The 24910-nt window shown below is 41.1% G+C and overlaps 1 protein-coding gene across 8 annotated transcripts in view; it reads right to left on the bottom strand.

Annotated features, from left to right (window-relative positions):
* The window catches only part of KLC1 (kinesin light chain 1), a 68287-nt gene that overhangs the window by 32519 nt on the left and 10858 nt on the right, over positions 1-24910 (bottom strand). Inside the window, exon 1 of one of the 8 annotated variants that reach the window (XM_087747836.1) lies at positions 15059-15401. The exons of 2 other annotated variants lie outside the window; for them this stretch is intronic. The gene's annotated coding sequence lies outside the window, so the exon portion shown is untranslated. Of the gene's footprint in view, positions 1-14553; positions 14813-15058; positions 15402-24910 lie in introns of those variants that run through there. 5 more of the 8 variants (XM_087747832.1, XM_087747837.1, XM_087747838.1 and 2 more) reach the window with 5 other exon arrangements.

Here is a 24910-nt window from a genome sequence, read left to right as displayed (position 1 = left end):
AAGTGCCTACCCGGCATATGAAATCCAGCCAAAGGACAAATCTGCGTGCACAATTACATCTAAGGTGTGAAACGGACACTAATTTGTTGCTATAAGGAAAAAAGGTTGTCAGATCATAGATAGAATCAGGCACACAGCTCCAGCTGAATACACTGAAATTGCAATTAGTGAAGGCTAAGCCAGCACACAAGCTTTTCAAGGAAGGAAAATCAGGTTTAAACCCAATGGGGCAAAAACACACTGAAAGCCCATCACAATGGTATACCTGCTTTACAGATACATGCTTCTCGTCTCAATCTCAATCCGGTGTGCCAGATTTTTAAGCCACCTCATTCTAAACCAAATGTAGCTATAAGCTTTCACTGCCTCTGAGTTACCAGTACAAGCAACTGTACTGGAGCTGGTGCCAAGTCAAAAGCTACATCAAGACACAGATCGATTTGAAGGTCCACACAGCCAGGGAGAGGGACTCTCAAGTCTCCTCTAGTGAAAACCATTAGAATCCTAATCCCTCCCACTGACAGGAAAGGAATAAATCTTTCTGCATAAGTTTCATAGGGTGTCTGTTTAAATGATCCCCGTATAAAACACTACAGAAAATTTGGACAATGTTGTTCAGAGTTTTGTAGACTGCGCTTGGGAGAATAATTTAGAAAACGGGAGGATAACAAACATGTAATTTATCATGCTACCAGAGTGGATTCTTTGTAGGAGTAAGATTAATAAATAAATAATATCTTTTAAGAGTAGCGTGGAGGCGTGGTGCTATTTCTATGATTTTTTAAAAATATATTTCACAGAAGGGCATTACCTATGTATTCAAATATGGTCTTGTTTGATGAACACTCAGACAATGAGCTTCGCATACCCTGAGGCAGCAAACCCCACACAGGAAGCAAAGAAGTGAAGTTTGTATGCAGCAAGTAGGCGGTCATGTGCACAGAGGAAAAGAGACAAAGCCTACCGTGCCTTTCTATTGTCGCTTTTCAAAAATGTTAATTCTTTCTTCCTTTTTTTCCCTACAGAAAAAAAAAGGGCATAGGCAAAGGCTTCTTAAGCTCCTGTCAGTTTTATCCTGCATACAGTCCACTACACTGCAAATTTTACCTGTTACAGGACAGGAATTCTGGATTCAAATACTAATTTTCACTTCAGTGTAGAGTTGAAAGCAAACAAAAAATTAAGATGCGCAGAGGTTTAGTTGGAAAACAGAATTTTGGATGAGGGAAAAAAAACATGCAACGCAGCCAGTGTTATAGGCTAGCCAGCTGGCTTAAGTAATTTACGTATCATATTAAATATGTGCCTGTGTAGATCTTGAGCATTACCTTCCTGGTTTATTGACCACAAAACAGGCTATGCTGAAGTACAAAAGTCACTTAACACTTTCCAACACTTGAAAAAAAATAAAAATTAAGCGATTTTCTTCAAATGCACAAAAATTAATGAACTTTGACAGATCAACATAAAAAACCTACTAAATGACACCTACTAAAGATTTTTTTGCAGGATTTTATAGCATGAACTCCAATCAAAGAAATGGATTGAGAATAGCAAGAATCTGAACCAAAGCATAAAGAAAATAGAGCCAAGCCTACTGTCTTTCAGTCATATAACCACTGGGATAATCTCATCATATACAAACAACTTAAGTGGCTGTATCTGTAATCAGTTTAAGTATTTTGTTATTCATAAAACTTTCAAACCAATTGCACTAGTAATGCCGACATCACAATTTGTGCCTAAATTCTCCTACAGACATACACACATCAGAGCTAGCTACTTGAGCTCTTCAACTCGTATTTAAGGCTCTCTTAAACATAAATAGCTTTTCCTACTCAACTACTTTTTACAAAAGTGTCATTTCCCTGCAGATCACCTCAAAGAATTCCTGAACCAAAACACGTAATCATATGAATTCTTCTTTGCATAGCAAAACTTATCAAGGAAGAATATTTTTCTAAGAAACCCACAAGATTTTTTTTTTCTTGACTAAAGATTAGTGTGGCTCCTAAAGACAAATAAATAAACAAATAAATAAACCAGTTCTAATTTGTTACTTTTATTTCCTTGTTATGTATCCCTAAGAATTCCCTTTCTCAGTATCACTGTTTTCCTTATTTAATAGTCAGGTTTCAAGTACTAAAGTTAAATTTTTAATTTATCTAGTGTCTGATCATTACTGTTTTAAAATACAGCACAAAACATAATTAAAAAACCCAACAAAGTCTGTAAACTGCTGTGACAAGTTGTTAAAGTCTCCCTAAACCTTTTCCTCTGAATATACAGATAGCAGACAGGATAGCTGAAAATTATGGAATAATGTGTCTGCATGAGAAAGCGTAAATCATCTTCATTAACAGTAAAAGCTACTACAAGATTGGCTCAAGCCATACCTATGGGCCCTGTCTTCTACAAGCACTGCGAATTCCACAATGATATAATATATACTAATTTGAGCTTTTCGTGTCTCCAATTAGTTCACTGTTTCGTAACAATAATCAGTCTACTCGGGGCTTTTAACCCTAATTTCACTCTTAGTTTCTCCTTAATTAAATGGCAAGGCTCAGCATCCTACATCTGGCATGCACTTGTAATTTGTAGCTGATGGAAGTGAAACAAGTCATTGATTCCCTGCTCGGACCAAGAACACACACATCTCATTACATCATGGCACGCACCATCTTGAAATACTACAAGCTACTTTAACTGCTGATCTTTGTAATGTGGAAAACTGCCTTCTCAAACAACCCTCAAAAGATCACAAGCCTTCCAAGCACAAAAGAAGATCACCAACAAAGGCAAGAGATGAAAAACAGTCTGCTGAGGGACAGGAGTAGTATGTCAAACACTACGTTAACTGCACCCCTTCCTAACAAGTCAGCTCAGCAACACATGCTAGTCAGAAATGGCGACAATGAATCATCCACGGATGTCTTTTATATACTTAGGAAGGTATTTGTAAAAGGACTCGGATAAGAAACACTCTGGTTTGAATATACTGCTGTTACAGTTTACAGTCAGAAATCTCTGACTGAACAATGGTTACTCATATTTTAGTTTAATCAAAGACGTTAATTTCTCTGCGAGGCTATTTCTGCTATCACAAGTCATATTCCCATACATAAGGAAATTTATAATCTTTCTCTTTTTGTTTGACTTGCCCTCCTTTCAACTACAGTGATCCCTTACACTCAGGAATTTTATTCCAATACATTCATCTCTAACCCCACAAAAGAGAAAGAGTAGCTTTTTCCTCTTGACATATTCAGGACTGTAGCTGAACTGCCAATGCTATCCATCACTCTTTTCATCATACTATATTTGAATCCACGTATGAGCCTCTACAGAATAGAAAATCTTGAACTGCAGCTGCAAACAGCGTCCTGTTGGAGGTCAGACTAAAGGTACGCTCGCTGACCCAGTTCTATAAACAGAATCCTGCTGCACTTCTGTACTGCCTCGGGTTTCCAAAGAAATGATCTCAGAATGCGTCTTCACAATTTAGCACACATGTACACAAGCTACCTCAAAAATAACTCAGTGAGAACAATGAGCAGCACATGCTGCAGGCTGTAAATCGCTGACCAGAAGCAGATAAGAAGATGGAGTTGCACAGGACTAGCAACCAACATTAAGCCAAGAGAGGTCCTTTAGAACACACCTTGTATTTGAAAAAAGAATTAACCCCTTGGAGTCACTTTTTCTATCAACTTTCAGCTAGTAAGCATCTGAATTTAAGAAAACCTTACTGTGCTGCTTCTGCCAGCCTTCAACTCAGAGCTAACCCTGAATGCAGAAGTCTGCCCTACCACTTGGTTCAAAATGAAGGTATGCAAGGTAGATACTATAAAAAGGACATTTGTAGTCCTTTAATGTCAAGGGCACATATCCTAATAAAAGCTCAGAATCATGTTCGTAATTTGACCTACAACCTAAACACCACAAGAGATCTGTGTTGGTAAGCAAACTGGACAAACACTCATACTTTGTAAAGGTTTAGCATTTATAAAGGTAAACCCACGAATTTCTGAAGAAATGCACAATAAGCATAGGACAGCTTGACTAAAAAGTGTCAGACACCAAAAAACTTGAATACTGGCAGAGATTTCCACCAGAATAACACGGCTGCTGCTTTTCTATTAAGACTGCCAGGTGCAGCCTACTCTCCACACCGCATCAGTGGGAAGAGGCTGCACGGCCGTATGTCCTACCCCTGCACCGTAACAGCATCCACCTCCGGAAAATGCTGCGTCAGGCTCTTGGAAACCCCAACGGCTACCAATAAGCCACTGCATTAAACTATGTTTCAGTGAAGAGGACTATGTACTTGTTTAGCTGAAGAACACAGCTACTGTACATTCACCTTGATAAATCTTGGAATCGCAGCCTGCTATTAAAAAAAAAAAAAATCGTATCTTTCAAGGGAAATCTTTGGAAGATTAAAAAAATTATTAAGGAGAAAAGCAGGCTAACAAATTATATTTGCTAATAAAAGGTATGATAGCAAAAGCAGCTCCTATAAAACCTGTAGCAAGGGTGACGCTGACAATTCTCTTTGAGGAAGCACAAGCTATGAAGATTTGCACTGCTGTGGAGTCCTTTTATTTAGATTTCTATAGCACACTACATCAACACTAATGAAGCATATACTGTTTCTTAGCAATCATGTGCATTCTTCTAAGTAACAATCTTAATGCTATTTTGAAATAAATACTTTTGCACATTGCAAGGATAACTGCCAAAAAAAACCCCAGAGTAATTTCAGCCTTCAGCCTTCCTTCTTTTGTAGCAAGTAAACTACTTCCATTAAAATGATGACTTCCTGCTGCAACAGTTAATTCAGTAACAAAATCCTTATACAATATAAAAGTATTCAGTGGCATAGAAGCATACTGTAACTACACAGATTATTCTTCCTCTTAAAGAAAAGGTTATCAATCCCTTGATGCTACTCCACTGAGTAAACACTAGCTACTAGCTAGCGTTCCAATTACCATGATACAGTGAAATCTGTATCCTTTTAACTGCAGACAATCCAGATGACCTACCAATCTATCTACTTCCAAAATCTCTTTTAGATTCAACCATATCTGGAATTCTATAATGCTGCAGACCGTGGCCAAATCCCACCCTGCTCCTCCTGCTCACATACTGCAGCATACAGAGACCCTCAGATGATATGGCTACCCCCCTACACATTACTATGCCTACCCCCATTACTTGTGTAAAAGGAATCAAGGGAAAGCATCCTCTTTCCAGCATATCTCACCCACTACATCTTACCTTTCTGAAATACTAAAAATAGATCGCATTTAAAACACAGAATAGTGACATATCCTAAAATCACAGTGGATTATTCTTCCTCTGAAAAGTGGCATCTGTTTGGATCCTACAGTCAGTCTGCATGTATCATAAGCATGTAAGAGAAAAATTTATTCTCTGTTTACATTCCCAAGTCCTTCTAACATTTCAGGTTTCAAATGAAACTGGATGGAAATGAGATCCTTCTATGCATTTCTTATCACATCAGAGATTACTCTTTCTCAAAGCTGAAGCAAGTGCAAGAAAAATCTCACGGGCGTGTGTCTAAAGCAGTTTAGTAGACCCAGTCAGGAATCTAGAGGAACTACACCAAAAGCCATACTTTCAAGAAGGTACATGCTTATTAACTCTGTTAATCAAGGTTACTATCATCTGTTACAGGTTGGTGGTACACACCTTCCTTACTTTCAATCTGAAACAATATCCTCAGACCTGTGGCAAGATCAAAACTCCATTCTTTTCCAGAATAATAAAACTGAACACAAACCTCTTCCACTCTTGGGCGAAGAGCTCTAATGTCAACTTGTTAATTTTAGTCATGTCCGTGCAATTTGTGAAGACAGAATGCAAATCACAAAGCCTCCTACCCCTTGGAGCAAGGGAGTTGTCTCTTTTTGTACTAATGCTGTGTCAACAGCAAACAGTGTCTGTTGATCTTCTTCAAAGCTGGCACTTCCTTAGTTTCTTGTGAGCACTAATAAACACTGCCGAGCAGCCACCAATGGACCTCAAGAAAGCAGAGCATTTTGCCTGTTCACTAGAACGCTGACACAACATACCCGTCTGGGCCACACAGGATTTGCCTTGTGCTTATGACCACAGAGCCCACCTCACTGGATCATTTTAACAAAATCCTCACGACTTTATTAAGAGTAGTACATAAAGACAGAATAAACATACCGAAATGCATCAGAAGGCAGAAGTTGAATCATTTAAAAGGTCGTTATATTTACCCTTAGCTATTAAAAATGCTTGTCACAAGAATCACAGAGACATCAGGGAAAAAATCAAGGCTAATTCTTAAAAAAAACTGTATTGTAGTTTAGTATTTTGTAGCTACGAAGGCATGCTTCAGAAATTACCTACTTTAAGTGGATTGAAAGGGAATTTTGACTGTATTTTTAAAGAAACACTGTCAAGACAGCTTGAGTTACAAATCCATCATCATTATCAAATTCCACAGTTTTTACCCTCAGTATTCCAAGAATCTACATTTACTTCTGTCTGGAAATGGTACTTGGCTCTTCATGAATTTGCCAACTTGTGCAACCACGTCTTCAGTGAATCTTGAGTCTCGATAAGACATTTTTAACAGACTGATTCTAGCCAGTGAGAGTGCCTCTGAGACTGGAATGGAGAGGTAAAGTAACATCAAAATGTTTTCAAAGTTACTTGTCTTGCAATTTTAAGCTCTCAATAGCATAGATAAAACATTTTTTCAGTTTGACTCTAGCTCTTTCATTTTGCCCTGTTATTTTTGGACAAGAACTGCTTTATTGACTAATCAAAGTAAGCATCCATTTATGTTATCTATTTATCTTAACTCTAAATAGCACTTTGGTAAAAGCACAGGAATGTTCCCATCAAATCAGACTTCCATAATACATTAAAAACCCCATCAGCTTCCACTTACTAACATCAGACCTATAATCTCAACCAAATCTACTTTTTATGGCATACCTATAACCATTAAAAAAAACACATGCAGGAAGGGCAGAGAAGGCCACATCTTGCCTCATATTATTGGATCTATGCGGGAAGCTTTGCTGACAATTTACTATGAGTACAGATTTATGTTGCTCTTACATGCTTGAGGACATTGAAGAGAAGGGTTATTTGAACCAAAATGAGAAAACCGGCAAGTTCTTCTGCAGACATAAAAGGAACACCCACTAACACTGCTTCAGCACACACTAGCCTTTAGGTTTAACAAATCCTTAAATCTGGTTTTGAAGCTATCTCATAGTTTACATTAAGATGCACAAACTGTGCAGTCTCCCTTCAACCTTCAGGGAAAACAGCCTCCCCCTGCTTATCCTTCCATTAAAAAAAATAAAATACAAAAACACTAACCTAATTCTTCCAAAATGACTACAGAGAGAATTGCACAATTAAGTTGTTCAGGCATTGTCCTTAATATTGAGAAGGAATTAATTCTACCCCATTAAATATTACATCAAAATTGATACTTTTGATGGCAATCACCAATTAGCAAACAGACTAATACTTTTTTACACCTTATAAATTTCATTTCATAGAAAGCATAACAAATGATGCTATCATCTAGAAAAACAACCTCGTATCATCCGCTGTTGCTTACCTACTACAGCAGAGAGCTTATTTTGCTTTAAGGTTGGAAATAATTTCCTTGTTAAGCACTCCATAATCTGCAGGGCTTACTCAGATGGTCTGAACTCTACTGGGCCAGGAGGTACAGAGCAATACAGCAGCCCCTAACCCAGCATTCGACAAAGGCACCCTAACATTCTGTGCACTCACGCCTGAGGATCAAACCATAGTTTTAGCCCCCTCTCCAGTGATCTTTCACATTCATGATTTGTCTTCGCTAGTGCTGGGGCACTGGGTGCTCCTTTGGGACTCCTGAAATACTGGCTGCGGTAACGCCACTACCGTGACAGTTCCCACCATCCTGCTGCAGTACACCGCTCTTCTGGTGGACTGACACAGAACCAGAGCACACATTAACAGGAAAACAGACACAAAAGAAGTAAAGAGTTACATTTTTAATATTATATTTTAAACCATCCCGCTTGGATAAATCTGTTTTGAAAGCATCCCCCTACTGAGGATGGCAGAACAGTCACTTCCTAAAACAACTGTGCCATTAAAAGCAACGTATCATGCACTTGCAAGTATTGCTCCATGTGCAGTCAGACTACAAGCCGAGAGAAGAAAAGGAAAAGAGGAAAAAAAAGAGGGGGGGGAAAGAGTCAGCAAGCACATTTCCAGGCCATTTCAGCAAGCACATTTCCAGGCCATTTGTTAACTCAACAACTGGGTGGGGATCAAGATTCAATGGCCACACAAAGTACAGACACTGTAATTCAAACTCCACTGACTGCTGCTTTCAAAAATATGCTGTGCATCTTTGCTCTCTACCTGCATTCTGTACAAACTGCAAACTTAGAAATTTTTTCTAAGTTAAATGATGTATTCTAACAGCAATACTTTGTGTCCTGTAAAACCAACATGCAGCATATAATTTTAACTTAAAAGTACTGTGAGAGAAATTGATACTAACTGAATAAGAAAAACGTAAAAGCAGAGTAACTGAATCATTAATCTGCCTTTATCTCTTTTCTGAACAATAGAAAGGAGATATAATTAAGTAACAGCAAATTACTGGGACACTGAGTCAAAGTCACCCTGTACTGCCTCTTGCCTTTTCAAAAGATATAGGATGGACAACAAATCTTTGAAAAATGAGGACATCTGGCTAAGACATCTATCAGTACCATAACAAAACATCACCTGTCATCTCTGCACAATTTGTTAAGCACCCAGGAACGCCCACCAAGCACCAGTATTCTGCGTTCCAGAATGCTCCCAGACCAGAACCGTACGGAGTGGTTTTATCACATCCTCTCTGTTAAACGTAATTCTGCCTTATGGTAGGCAGAGTCATCAGGTTCGCACACAAAACCTTCCCAATATATAGCACTCCCCCAAATTAACATGTCTTCCTGAGGATTAATTCATTCTTACCTCTAGTAAGAGCTCTAGATCACGATCATGTGTGCTGGCATAATGCCAAACGCCACCATGACTCCTGCACCCCTCAATTTCAATACAGTAATATTCATTATACTGAAGGCAACAAGGCTACATCCAGGGAAATGGTAAATATAAACAACAGTGCATTCTTATATCTTCCACACATTATTGCCTTCTATGTACAGAGGAATTTAGAGACAGAAATGGCAATCGAATCATCTGGTCTGGCTCCCTGCAAACACAAGACCATGAGCATTCACTCACTACGGCCATGGTTAGAGGTAATAACCTGTAACGGTCCTCATGCAGCCATGGATTTCGTCCACATCCTCCATCACGCCAGCACAAGCACTCCTGCCCATAATAAATCAAACCAAAGATATACGCCTTTTACTGGATTATTTTTCAGTCAGAGGTGAGGGGACAGAAAAGGGAAAGGTCCAGGATACAAACACAGTCAAAACATACCTATTTCCCCACGCTGCCATGCAGCAAGTGGCGTTAACAGAATGAGGACATGGAACGTGCGGCAGGCGTGGAACTACATAAACCAGCACTGAGACTGAAGAAAAGTTCAACTATATCCTTAGACATTGATTATATATTACTGTACTGCCAGCAGAAACATTTTAGGAGGTTGCTGTTCTCCTATCTCAAACCTGTAAGCTCCCCTATATCCTCACAGATTACCACCCCACTAATTGCATTAATCTGACTACATACAGCCACTCTCTACTCTGAGGCGGGGGGGGGGGGGGGGGGGGGCCACTTTTTTAACCAACTCTTCTCCCTCTAAACACACACTAAATATGATTGGGGGGGGGGCAGGGAGGAAGATCCAGTTTAAGCTCATGAACAGATGAAATGTTAAAGGTGAGGGTACAGCAAAATCCACTCGTGGCAAAGAGGGACGAGGGAGTAACAGCAGTCTCTCGGAAGTGGCAGCTGCTCAAACTGGAAGAGACAGATACAACTGTGACTTTCCTACACTATTCAGCCTGACGTTGTTTGATAAAGGAACATCCATAAAAGCACTTAAACACAATATTCTGTTCAGGGGAAAAAAAAAAAAAAAAGCAAAGCAGAACCACCCCCAAGACACAACTCTCCTCCTCTGCTCGTCTGTAAATCTGGATGACGTGCTTTGCAAATCATTCAACTGCTGTCAGCTGGAAGGAGCAAACTCAACATATATTGCAGGAATGCAGCTACTGCAATCCTTTAAAAAGTTTAAAACCACCACCCTCTACACTGTGGAATGGCGCGCACACACACAAATAATAGCACGTTGCAAGTAACCTTAATTTTTGTTAACTTTTAACTACTTGTGCTGTGTCCAGATAAAGCACGATATTAGAACACTATAAAATATTAGCAGTAATATGCTGCCAAAAGGGATAGCAGCACAGGATTTAAGAAACAGTTTATGAATGTAACACCAGTGTTTGTATGTAATGCAAATTACTAAGAATTAAGATATACAGTTACCTGATAATTCCGAAAAGTGTAAGTATTGTCCTTGAAAAAGACTTATTTTTAGATACAACTTTTTAGGTAGTACCCAAAAGTTCAGCTTTGTGTCAGACATTTCTTGACCTTCTGAATGTTAATTAGTGCAAGGTTAACTTTTTAAATGCTTTGCTGGAGTACATCACATAGTAAGTAGAGTATAATTAGCCACGACGCCAACCCTACCGATATGTGAGGAAGCCAGTACCACTGACTAGACTGGTTACATCCTTTGCTCTATTCACTTTAAAATTTAATAAAATCACCTATAGATCTGACATAATCCCAGAAACACAATCTTAATACGATGAATGGGTTTTATGGCAGATACGTACAAAAGAACCAAAATAGGAAAACTGCTCACTTTTAAGTCTACCCGCAAAAGATATTTTACTGCTTTTACCTGTAAGCAAGACTTGATATTGAGAAACCATGTAAAAATCGGTACGTTTACACAGACAACAGAAGGAAAGCGTATTTGGAATAAAAGATGACATGATCCCATGCTTCCTAATTCTGAGCAAGAAAGATAACCAATAATAATTATTTGACAAAATAAATTCAATTTAATTCTACATGCATGTCAAAACACACCTTCCAGAGTAATGACTGTTTCTGATTGCACTAGAAAGAGTTAAATAGCAGGGTCCATGGGAGATAAACTGGATTCAAAAAACCACAGTCATCAAATCAACACACAGATACTATTACTTGCATCTGTTTTCTTAGCTGACTGAATCTGAAGAGACTGTCAACTATCAGAGATTAATTTTCTTTATACATTATAAGAAATTAGCATATCTAGTGTTAACTGTGCTTTAGTGTTCGTCCTCTGAGAGCAACTCCTTTGTTCATATTCCCAAATATATCATGGGTACTGGAAGCATACATCCGCAGTCGTCATGCTTGCCTATTCACTATGGCCTGTCATTATTAAATATATTAATTGTCTAGCACCACCACCACCACCCCCAAAAAAAAAGTAAAGCGTCATCTTATGCCTGATGCCTGCAAAGTACATCACACAAAACCCTATGGAAGTAATTCCTCCATCACTGAAAGCATCTGTAATTCTGGCTCTGACCCCCTAACCAAGTGCCCAATTTAAATCCCGTAAAATGAAGGCAACAAAAGCATCTCAGCAAATCTAAGCCAGCATAAGTGCACCTTTTTCTGGTCAGGCATTTATTGATTAAGTAATTTTTCAAAGGAACCATGCTTATTTCTACAGCCTGCTTTCAGAAAGGAAAATGTTTCACTAAAGAAATTACTGGGAAAACCTTAATACTTCAAAAATACCTGAAGCTGACTGTGCTCAGGATATAACTATTATAATCAGTTCTATTTTGAAGTCAAAGAAGGTTGTTTTTAGAATGAACAATCTGTCTTTGAGTGGTACTCGGTTACCACGAAGTATCTATTACACGTGTCATGCTTTTGTTTTAAGGAAAATGAGAGTTAACGTTGAAAAGAAACGTTTTCTTAAACTTTGGTCAAGGTAAATACGATGTTCGTATAAAACATAAAAAATACATTGGAAACACAAAGTATTATATGCAGGCTGAATTAAGAGGAAAGCCTGTGACTAGCCACTTTATGGTAATGATGATGGAATCGGTCCATTTTTATGGTAGTTGTGTCATTCTGAACAACACCCTGGAGGCAGACAGGCTACAAGAGATGTTTATTTACGTACAGCTAGCATGCCTGTCCCCATCACTTCCTGCTGTTGTGCTCTTCAACATTAAATACATAAGTATATTTTGCTTATTTATGAATTTACCCAAATCTCCTTAGTTTCCACTCCTCTTATAAAAAACATTATTTTAACAAGTACTTGTACACTGAATTAAGTTTTAAAATAATCATGAGCTATGCATTGGAAGAGATGCTATTAATCCCAGAATAAATCCAACTGCATGTCTGCCAGAGAAGCCAAACAGAGGAAGAGATGAAAGAGTAACTGCACAAGCCCACGTGTCTCAAGAGAAACAGAAGCTGTATTAAATGGACTCAGAACTGAACACGAGGCTACAGTATTTCCCCAAACTCCCAATTAAATAAGACACATATGTAGGTATGTATGTGTACACAGACAGATACACATATAAACACATACATAGATATACTGTGTAAGAGTAGCACACAAGCGAGGGTTTTCTGACATTATCGTGGTAAGTTCTTCATAAACAGAGGAAGCAGCAAATTCCTCTTTTATGCCTTAGGTGCCTGTCCAGTATTATTTTGATTCTTGTATGTCAAAAACATTCAGAATATCATATTCTGGACTCCTGCAAACCTAATTCACAATTTTATATGCAATTCCTTTTTTGTCAAACACAGACCATTTTAAAAATCAGTTTCCGTTAATAAGACACTGTTAGCATATCACAATAATTTGAGAAACAGTAAACGAGGCTATTTCACAAGACATTTGGGGGGGGTAACTTTATTCTCTTTTTTAATTACATATGATAGTGTGTTTTCTTTGTTTAGAAAGTGAAGGTAACCTAAGCTCAAACTGCAGTTAGAATTTCTCATTACTGGAATTGTCCAGTTCCATCATCATCCTTCGGAAACAGAAAGGCTGCCAAACTTTTAACTGCAACATGATGCAGAAGTGATACTGCATCATTGTGAGAGTTTCAGGAACTGACGACTTAAATTCCTTGCGTTTACCCACATGGTTCTGCATTATATAAAATGCTTATCTAAATGGAACTGCTAGAGTTCTCCAGATCTGTTGTAATTTCATGAAAAGGTTCTCTTAAACCATGTGTTCACAAAAATAATAGTGCAAGTGACTTACAAAATACAAGGTCTTCTGCTCAGAATCACCAGATGGATCAGCTTTCTCTCTGCTGCCAGTAAATGCTGAATGTGTTACTTTCAATTGTATCTATAATCCTAGGGTTATAATATCCTCTATCATGTTTCGCTGAAGCTTTGGAATTCATAATCAATTAAAATAAAGCTATTTTCCAAAAGAGCATGAAATCAGTTGTGCATTGAAAAAGGTGTTGGTTTTAGTTTTGTTGGTTTTAGTTTTGTTTGGGGTTTTTGGGGTTTTTTGGTTTTTATTTTTTTTTAATTAGAATGCTAAGCTGTCTAAATCTCGAAGGTTCCTTTTTAGCTTCCAGTGCACACCCTTTGGACATAAGTTTCCTATTTAAGTGAAGTGCAAATACAAAAGTGGAAGTGAAAGAGACAATTACTTCCCAGAGTAATTGTTACTAAACCTTCTGCCAATTGCAAGAACACTAAAATTACATTCTGACAGTCTTCGTTTTATGTATTTTTATGTATAACTGTGAAAGTATTTTATATCACGAATGGCATTTGCTCACCATTTTGCTGTTCAAAGCAAACTATAAAAACAAACTTTCACTTTTTTCTAGCTGTTTTTATTTTCCGATTCCGTATTCTGATTCCATGTACAGTACTTGAGTATTGCTGCTACATTTTAATCATAGACACTAATGGAAATCATTAGCAGGCAAAAAAAAAAAAAGATAGTAAGAGCACCATCATTGATTTAGTAGCCTTCAAAAAGCCAGGCGGTAGCATTACACTAGGTGATGCTGCTTTGGTCATTAAAACATGCTTCAATATGCTTAGAAAACAGAATTCAATAAGGAGTCAAGAAGTTCCTTCTTGTGATTACAGACAACTGCTATGCAGATCTACAAATCAGGCACCTCGTCACCTAAGAATACTAGAAACACGAAGCCAGAATGAGTAAGATTAAAGTGCCTTTCTAACGAATCTCTGCCCTAAAGATGCAGTTATCAATTAAGCCAGTTGTGTATTCATGGGATTTTGCTAGAATAACGCGCTCCTAATCAACGCTTTTCTTATTTTGTAAGCGCAGCCATCTGGCCAAGACCTAAGCCCACGAATCGCCTCCGACCACAGCACGGTAGGTGACCTACAACGTACGAACCCGGTCACTACTGACCAAACCCGAGGAAGAGCTGTCCCCACCTCTTCTTTCACCGTTTCCGAATGAGCAACAGAAGACACCACCGCAGCGGAGCACGCCAAGCGCCGGACGCCCGCGGAGCGGAGCGGATCGGATCGGGCCCCCGCAGCCCCCTCGCCCCCGGCTCTGCCCGGGGACCCTCCCTGGGCGGCGCCCGGCCCCAGCCGCAGCCCCGGAGGGAGCCGGGGGGGGGGGAAGGGGACAAAGCCGAGCCCATCCCCGCCGGGGGGGGTCCCCGCTTCCCGCAGCCCAGCGGCGGCGCAGCTGACAGGGCTTGTCACGGAACACCGAAAAAACACCTCACCCCCGCCCCCACAAAAAACCCACCCCGGCCCTCCGCCCAGCGAAGGGGCTGTCAGCGGCGCCGCGAGGGACCAGCCGCCCCGCGCAGCCCTTTGTTGTCTGCGTAACGGCAGATAAAAAGGGAAACTGAAAAATTAACGCCCCCCCACCCCCGCCGCCGCCCGGCAGGGCCGCCCCCGGCCGCGGGCAGCGCCCCTCGCTCACCGCTCGGTGCTGCAGGCTCGGGCGATGTGCGCAGCGCTGGCAGAGGCGGCGGGGGCCGCGCAGCCCGGGGCGGGGGGGCGGGGAGGAGGCGACCGGAGGAGGATGTCAGCGATGGGCGGGCGGAAGGGAGGAAGGAAAAGGGGGTTTCGGGGGGCGGCGGGGGAGAGAGGGGAGGAAGGAAGCGGGTCGGCACCACGGCGCTCTTAGTGTCGTGCCCCCCGAGCCGCTGACAGGCCCGGCCCCGGAGGAGCGGGCGCTGACGGCTGCAGGCAGCCGCCCCCACCACCGCCGCCCCGGCTGCCGCTGCCACCGCCCCTGCGCCCGCCCCGCGCTCCCCTCCCGCCCGCCGCCCCGCCCAACATGGCGGCTCCCCATCTTCTCCCATAAGCCGCCGCGCGCCCTTCTTTCCCACCGCCCCCCCGCATGACGTCATCGCTCCCCCGGGGAGGCGGCGGGGAGCGCAACGGCCTGCGCTCAGCGCCGCACCCGCCCGCCGCCGCCCCGGCAGGGAGGGGAGGGGAGGGGAGGGCAGGGCGGCTGGTGAGGGCCTGCAGGGGGTGGGGTGCGAGGCCCCGCACCGACATCCCCGAGGCTGCCGGGGGAGACGGGCGGGGGCCGTGCTAAGGCCTCGTCTGCCCGAAGCGTGGTCAGCGAAACCCGGCATCTCCTCGGGGCACCCAGCGGTGGCACGGCGGCGGTTTTGCTCCCGGGCGGGCCGCCACCGGCCGCGGGTGCCTCTCGTCGTGGGTGTTCTGTGTCCTGCAAGGAGGCGTAGGCTTTGCTTCTGTAAAGCAGGGCGACGGCGGGACTTGCGAAGCTGATGCTCCCGTCTCCGTCGAACACCTCGGGGACAGGCGCGCGCGAAGGGCTCTGCGGCGCGCGGCCATCTCACGGTGCCGGTTACGCGGGGGAACGGAGGCTGAAGGACAGATTCTGTGGTGAAAGCTGGGTCCCCCCTTTGGGCTAATTATGTGCTGTTAATATATTTCAGTGCCCTTGTCTTTGTTTCACGTTGAACTCGGTGAAAGATGCCTACTCTTCCGCAGGTTTACACATAAAAAGTAAGGCTGCCATCGGACCTCGGTGGCACTTGTCCCAAGAATTATTTCTTTGCGGCTTCCAATTTCATTCCCACTCTTGCTAGAGAAGAAGGAACGGTCACAGTATTTTCTTCCCGTTGCTTTACGTTCCACTAGGTAGGAATTAAGCCCAGAAATGAAAGATGGAAGGAATTGAGGTCTGGGATGAAAAAAAGAGTTAAATACAGCAAAGCAGTAAAATGTACATTGGAAATCATCAGGGAACAGTGACAGCCTAACTTTATGAAAGAATTATTAATGTCTGAGCAGAATATTATGGTGCATTATCCTCTGAGCTCCACATAATATGGAATAGTTCAGTTGGAAGGGACCTACAACAACCATCGAGCCCAACTGCCTGTGTAACTCCTGCAGTACATACAGGGTACGAATCATCAGCTAATGGAAATATACAGAGGTATCGTGGCAAATTAAAAGGTGCAGCCTCACCTAAATGCTAACATCTAAAATACACAAGGAAAGCAGAGCTTATATCTGTTTGCCCTCACATGCAACATTGAGCAAGTCTACAAAATGGCAGACATGAGAACAAGAGTGAGGTGAGAAAGCCAGAGTCCTAAGAAGAAGCAGGAAGACGGAAGAGGAATCAAAGCTAATGCTGTTGTCAAAGAGGCAGAAGAACAGGAAGAGTCACAGGAGCCCACAAGAAACAAAACAAAGTTAGGGGAACATGGATTGTCTGCCGACTGCAAATACGGAGTCACTGTTGGATTTGAAAAGCTGAGGGAACTGAAGTGTACTTTCTAGATACCAGTCACTGATTGATGTCTTACACAGGTCGAGCTGTCCAACAAAAAAACAGCTGTGATACTAGTATTTCAGAGCTTCTTGTGTTCTTCATCTCCATTTAAAACATTTCTCTGGCAATTTTGCATTAATGGTTTATCATATTGTAGTTTTGACAGGCAATACAGGCTAATGATGTATAATAATGTTAAATACGTGTTTGTATAGTAATATGAAAGGGAAAAAAAGATTGAAGGGCATTCCTCTATGCAAACTACATTTTAAAAGTAAGAGTCATGCCAATTGGTCCGCAGGTTCAGAGAATTTTCATGAATATGCAAGAGATTTAATTAAAAATAGAACATGCCCTAATTACATAATTATGCAAGAGAACCGATTCAAAGGAACCACTCCTGTCTTTTGAATAAACAATATTCATTGCTTTCTTCCTATCACACATTTGCTTTAAAAGATTTCCTGCAATTAGCTGCCTACTCGAGGGATCTGAGCATCTCGGAACAAAGCAAGTACTCCAGCTATGACCCTGATTCATAATACGCTGGCTAATCAAGTATATGCATGCTGGCAATTTCCCACGTAAGCAGCACACACTATAAGCTCCCTCCTGCAGGAATGTTGATTAGTTCAATGGAACTAAAGTGCAGTATTACTCCTCTCTTTTTATGGCACAGAGCAGAAGATGGACACGGAAGAGACTCGGTGAGCGTGCTTCTTCCTCGAGCTTCTGTCTCACATGAAATACCGTAAGAGTTCCTCTCCATTTGGATCTTGTTTTTCCTGTCCTGTCTACACAAGAATTATCCAAGTTCATCTAGTAGTAGAAACTATTATTTACTGCCCACATTTCCATCCTCTCTTAGGGAACTAGTTATGCTATATGCCCTGCTTTTAGGATGAAGTGATCTAGACATGCCGTCTCTAGAATATTCTTTGTCTGCCACCAACAAGGTCACCATGGTTTTCTGCAGACATCTGAGTGGATATTAAAACAAAACCCAAAGCCACATTATTTACAATGCTGGATTCTTTATTTCAATATATTTCAATATACCCATTTCCGTTCTCTCCCAGAAGAGAGAGGGAGGTTTGTAATTCACGGTGGGAGAGAAAGAATCAAACAGTTCAACTAATGCAGCACAAAGCTCTTACGTTTCAAGGTGCAACAGTGTGAGAAATACACGCAGCAAACTAAGATTCGGTTTAACTGATGTCCACAAATAGAGTAAGCCTCTATAAAGAAATTCAGGTTCACTTCACTGAAGAAGAGTGGGTCGTTTTATATTACCATTGTTATTATAAAAAATTATCCTCCTGGCTTAGAGGATCTTTCCTCCAAAAGAGACAGAAGTTTTTTAAATCTAATCCTACAGTCTATAAAATCTATGACTTCATTTTATAAATATGGGCTACAATAAAGCACTACATTGGAATAATTTCAACTGCTGCTAAAGTGCTGTTTAAAAGCATCCTGGCAATAATAAATGTTGAAAGGCCAGATTCGGCAGCCTGACTGGCTTTTCATCACAATCACTTGACAGTCGCACGTGCTTTTAGTTTGTATTTCCTACAGGAACGTCCTTTATGGAAAAGAGGAAACATAAAAATCAGTGCTCGAGAGTCAAAAGCGTCAAGTACGCAGTCCCAGACACAATTTTAGCCTACCGCCTTTGTGCATATGTGCAATTACTGCATGCAGAGCTACCTTGTTATCAGGGAGTTCAGGCACTTTGGCGTAAAAGGACTGTATTTTGTTTGACATGACTCAGTCATAACCGAGATGCCTGAGCATACCATCGGGAACCCACTGTTGGGCATGGCATTAAAGTACTAAGTAAAATAAACACTGATCATGATCCCGCTTCCCAAGTCAGTAAGCTTTATTTACATGCAAGTGAATTCTCCTTTTTCAGAGTCACAAGGATTTCTAGAAAGCTGTAACAAATGAAAGCCAGTGTCCTTTCCCCTGCCGTTTTCTATCCGCAGAGAAATAACAAGGAAATAAAGCATGCAGTGTTAATTCAACTCTTAACAGGCCATTTCATTAGTTTATTTCTGTTACTTTTTTTAAACAGAGCAGGATCCTTGCTGTGGACGTTAACATTTTGCTAACCAGAATTCTTTTCATCTCCCAGCTATTACAGAGCAGTGCTATTGTTAAAGCCCAAAAGATACTGAAAGGTTTTAAGAAGCCCATTCAATTAGCTTTAAACCAGTTCTATTATGAAAAACAGACTTAAAAACCTCAGGTAATGCAGTTAAAGTAACCACTTGAAAGCTAGAAACTAGTGGAGAATTTGCATGTCAATATTAATGTGAACATAAAGAAAAATACTAGACAATTTCAGGAACACAGCTATATTTATATATACCAATTTCCACTGGGATCTTCAAAGTAATAAGTGATCAAGGAGCTAAGAATTGCACCCTTTGACAAACCATAATACTCTGTGCTATATGAGTTTACAGACACTGTCAGTATTTTCCAAGATCCTACTTTTAAGCATCAAAATTCCAACAGGATAAGGGTTTGCAGAGGAGAGCTTATGATGATCATTAGACTTGTACCTTTACTCCCTGCATTCAAGGAGAAGGTTCCCACCTCTACGAGGGAATGCTTGCACCAATACGCACTTACTCTGCTCAGCCAGCAATTTCTGTTCCTTCTTTACTTCTGCCATACCTCTCATTTCATTGAAAGATGAAGCAACTTTCTTCCTTACTTGCTTCCATGTTCTGTACCAGCACCTTTCTGGCTTGGAGAGACTCTCTTCTCCATATTCGCTCTGCATGACTTTTAGTGCTTATACATGACAAAAGATAGCATTCCATTTATGCTCCTCCTTTCCTTCCTCTATACTTTCAATTTTCAGTGAGTTTATTCTCTCTTGGGGTTTCAGTTGCTCATTCAAGGTTATGAGGATTATTAATCACTGCATATGAGTCACAGGAAGCTACATTTATTTCTGTATTCACCTACCTCAGTCACTGAACCATTGCAGAATTGCATTAAATCCTTCAGAAGAAATAAAAAACCCCACTCTGTTGGTGAAATATCGCAATTGTGGCCACTACTAGAGAGAACATTCAGTGTGTGATACAGTACTTCTCTTCACCCTCACGTATCTTTACTTTCCGACTATGACTGTGCTCCCTTTCTTTACCCTTCTCTTGGGATAAGGCCTAGTATCAATAGGAAAAAAGTTTATTCCACAAACACAACAAACAGACTCTTCCAAACACAAAGTCTTTGACAGTCTGTGTTCAAACCCAGGAACACTGAGCTAAAAGCAGAAAACAAAAGGATCGCCTCTACTGTTTTGTAAGTGCCTGCTGTATTGCTACTTACATTATCCCCTTTGCTTTCTTTGAACACCAGCTGTTTGTTACCTACACGGTTTGTCAGCATTCCGTCATGGAGATTTGCTAACTCATCAGGCTTTGCTGCCAGATTACTTGCAGTTACATTAGGTGAGACTCTTATCTTGATAATCTTGGTAGTCGCTGTAGGGTTTTTGCCATCGTGAATGAGACTTTTAGGTACCATTTTCTCATTAAATTCTCCAGAGTTTCATTATGAAAAGTGCTTTTTCCCTAAAAAAAAAAACCTGTGAGGGCTGTGATTTTAATTTCAGTCACACATCAGTGTAAATCTGGGATAATTTCATTAACCAGTATAAGATTTTTCTTTTTTTGAGAAGTGAATCTTTGAAAGTGTAAGAAAGGCATTCCTTTTTCCAACTAACATGAGGCAGAGGCACGGACTGGGACATAAACTTGTCTTGGCACCAGGGAAACTGGTGCTTCCTCATGGAGATATAAAAGACGTATTCTCTTTATTCTCACTAAGATTCCTACATACATTTATAAAAGAAGGAAGTTGTGATTTTTCAGATGCTGCCTTATATTAAATCTCATGCATATGCTAATCACAAGAAAGGCTAATGCCAGTGTATGCCTGTATGTGACCTTTTCCAAGTAGAAATTTGCACCTACTGATGAAAGAGAACTAAGTCTCAAAAGTCTAAACGGCGTTACAGATAACCACCTCATCTGGTCTTCTTCTAAATGTAATTATCAAACTCTATTGAAAACCAAGCAGGCATCTTGCCCTTCCTGCCCAAGAACCTCACTCCTCCAGCGTTCGGTCTCAAGGGTAATATATACATATAGATATTGTGCCAAATTGTGTCGTTTCTTTCCAGCTCTTTTCCCTTGCTAATGATTAGCCCCATTTCTCTACGAGTTTGCATTTCTAAGGAGGTCCTCAAATGTAACACTTCTGTTTGATTAAATTATTGCAGAGAAAGAACATTCTTCCCTGGGTAACCCTCCTAGCTGGTCCTTCCTCCACTCGCCCGCCTAGGAGATTCTGCACTCCTTTCTCCCCTCCTGACCATCAATTTGCTTGGCTAAACAAACTGAACTCTTAATCTCTTTAACAGAGATTCTGCATCGCCCCGATTATTCAACTTGCCCTTCGCTGCTCCCATTTGCTTCATCTTTCTGGAGCCTAATGTGCTGCAATTGTTTGTGCCATGACCACTATGGAAAATGATTGTTCTTAAGTCTGATTTATCAGTAACCTCCCTTTCATTTGAGGTATTCCTTTTCTGCACATGCCGCAGTAATTGCCAAACCCTTACGCCCCTTCAGTTCTTCTCTTAAATGCTTTTCTCTCCTCCTCAACTAATACTCTGTATGGAATTACACCAAATTCACTTGGCATCCAAGGTTGATTGGAATTTCTCGGTTTTTATGGGAGGCCATTTTACATCCACTTTTCATTGTTGGAGTTTGCCTTGGTTAAGAGGCTATTCAAACCAAGGCAGTTCTCAGCTGCACTGGACGGGGGAATTAATGGTAATACAGTTTTCCCCAAGGGAAAGGGAAATGTTTCTGCTGTGTGACAGCTGTTTCTGTAGTTTCTGTGCCAATGATCAATTACGTCTCTGCAGAAAATGGCTTCTGGGAATATGCCTGTGGCTAGATGGATGGTGTACAGTCCATGGGGCTGAGAAGGGCAGAGTCACTCTAGAAATCAATAGGAAAGAGAACTGCCTGTGCTAGGTATTTTGGTCCTCATCCTGTCTCCTGGGCAATAGAGCAGATGCAGGATAAGGAGAGATGATCTTACTCCCAGGGGTTTGGATATGAATTCTCTCTCCTTGCTGCCTCCCTCTTCCCACAGCATGTATGTACTGTCAAGTTTATGCTTCAGTTTCAGATGTCGTCACTCCTATCTTTTCTGTTGTAATTCTACCTTTTTTTATCTGCTTTAATGAAACATTTTCTTGCAAGTTCACAGAGAAATCCATTGAAAGGTATTAAGTTCAAAGACGTGCTGTGGACACACTCTTTACTTCTTCTGTATCTTCACAGCGATACAGAAGAAAATGAGACATGTACATCACTGCCATCAAGTCTTAGACTTAAAATGTTAGTGAGATGATCGTATATTCACTCCTACAGGATGGATGGTGTCTTTTATCTCTACAGGCTTGTCTGTCAGTTACCTGAGAGCAAATATCGTTGAGGAACTCAGTCTGTGGACAGTCTCCAAAAGGTCTAGAACAGAGTCTGATAGCCCAGATGAGAAAGGGTTGAGAGAATGGTTTTAAATCATCCTTGTGCCTTCCTGATCCTATACTATTCCCTGCTCCCTGTGCGATTTAGACAACCACAAGGACCTGGCTCCCATGTGATAGTTCTGCCCAGGACCTCCACGGGGTCCATCTGTAACCTAGCCCATCCACACTTAGTATACCCTCTATATTAGGGGATGTGAAAGGAGGCCTTAGCAACTAGCCTTGTAGGTGCCAGTTTCTGAAGAAAGGAATTCCTCGTACATCTGTGTATACATGTTTTAGAGACCAACATATAAAAAAACCAGTGAGGGGATGCTACTAATTTGTCAAGTTTGTCAGATGCTGCTGCATCACATCATGTTCTGAAGGTTTTCCTTGTGCCAAAAAGGCTAGACTCAATTTAGGTAAGTTGTAGTTTATGCAGAAACGAGCTAAGGAGAAGGCAGTTACCTCATCAGTATGCAGATCATCACAGATGTTCTGAGGCTACCATTTTTCTTTCAGAGGACAAATCACTGCAGGTAGGAATTTAAAGCAGGACTCCTTGACCTTTGCCGTTGGTGGCCAGCTGGGCATAGTGCAATTCACAGAAAGCAGAGCTTGTGAAGAAGAAGCTTTTTCCTTCTTTCAAGGAAAAAATCTGCGCTACCACAGTTCTCTACAACACCAGCGTCACCTAAAACACCTGGACTGTGTGAGGTGTTTGGATTACACGGGGCAGTTCACTCCACCACATCAGTTAGCAACAGTCTCCTGGGGAAGTTCTGGGGAATTGCTGAAACGTGCCATATGCAGTACTTCAGATTTTGAATCTGTGTATTCTAACATAAAATTATTCCTTAGTATTTAAAATAATAATTATGTTTTAGTGAAAGCTGAAATACATTGAAATTGTTTCAAAGACATATATAGTGCAATTTTACATAGTTTGTCAAACCCTACATATTGAAAATAATGTAACTGTAAACAGGAATGGAAACATGCCTCAAATAAACACTAGGAGAAAGCTGGGAGCAACCGATATGTATAAATAAGCCCTGAAAGTGAAATGTACTGCCTACACAGTGTTACACTCGTTATTACATGCTGAAGGGCCACAAAGTACACCATCACCGTATGTTGAAAACTGGCATGACTCATACGGAACAGGCTGACGACCGATAGTATCTTCCTTCATCAGTGTATAACACTGACCAGAAATCTACCCAGTAAATGGCTCCGGTGTGGGCAGCCATTTAACATGCCCCATATCCTTATAATTAACTACATAACCATAAAAATGTTACTGCCAGGTTTATCATGCACCAATGCAGAAAGCACTCTAAATATCCTTAAAGGAAGGTTCACACATTTGGCATTTCCCATCCCACTCATTTTGCAGCCAAAGGAGGCGGGAATGCTGTGTTATCGGCGTTCTCATTAGGTTCACTTACCGTCTTTCTCATTGAATTTTTGGTTGTGAACTCTGTTGTGTAGTGCCCAAAACCAAAGTTCATACTGTAAGTAAGTGAGATTGCTTTTCTAATTCACATGTAAACATACAACAGAACTAAAAGTGGAACTGACATTGTTAATGACGTATGGAATTGAACATTGAGTGCTAAGTGGCTGTTAGCTAATACCTATAGACTCAAGACAGTAAGTAATAAGCTACTTTGCTGCTTTTAGAGAAAGCGTGAACCCCATGATTCAAAAGCCTGAGAAAAACCTGCCTAGGATGGAAACATGCCCTGTCCAGTGGCCACTCTTCAGCCAGCTTCCCCCAGCCATCAGCCTGTTTCACCCTGTCCTGTGGCAACCAGACTCAGGGCTGCGACACCGTGGTAACTGTTGAGCGTGCCCTGCAAGTCTCCGGGCGTCGCGCTGAATAGACCCCTCTTTTCCCAGCAGCAAAAGCAGCAGCAGGGAAGAAGCAGAAGAGGAGCACAGCAAATGAATTCATTTTGAGCACCTCTTGTCAACTAAAATTGCTCTATAATATCCTATGGCAGAGCTGATCTTTTCTTTGAAGTGAGCTTGAATTCTCCGTTGACACAAATTAGCACCTGTGGCTATTTACTCATATGTCAGCTTAGTATTTTGTTCTGTTTTTCGTGGTGGAATTTTTCATGAGGCCTGAGGAAACTGGAGGTTTTCCAGGCATGACATTAAAAGTGAAATATTATTTTGGTAAATGTGAGAAGAGGATTGGTAAATCCAGAAGACATTTTCCTACATATTCATAGGAATTTAGTTTCCATTTTCTCTTTCAGTCTCATAGAATTTTTGACAAATAAGATTTTCCTACCTAAGTATTTATAGTTTCTACAGCTACTAAGGTCAGAACTGTCTTGACTTGGCTTGTTACAGAATATTTATGCTGTGTCATACCATCTATTTTCTATATGACACTCCAGAATAATAAAATCACTTGGAAAACA

Source organism: Nipponia nippon, unplaced genomic scaffold (genome assembly GCF_047370975.1).
Source record: "Nipponia nippon isolate SJK-2023a ecotype South Korea unplaced genomic scaffold, ASM4737097v1 scaffold_11, whole genome shotgun sequence".
Lineage (NCBI taxonomy): Eukaryota > Metazoa > Chordata > Aves > Pelecaniformes > Threskiornithidae > Nipponia > Nipponia nippon.
The sequence above is the reverse complement of the archived record's forward strand: the minus strand, read 5'-3'. Positions and strand labels throughout refer to the sequence as shown.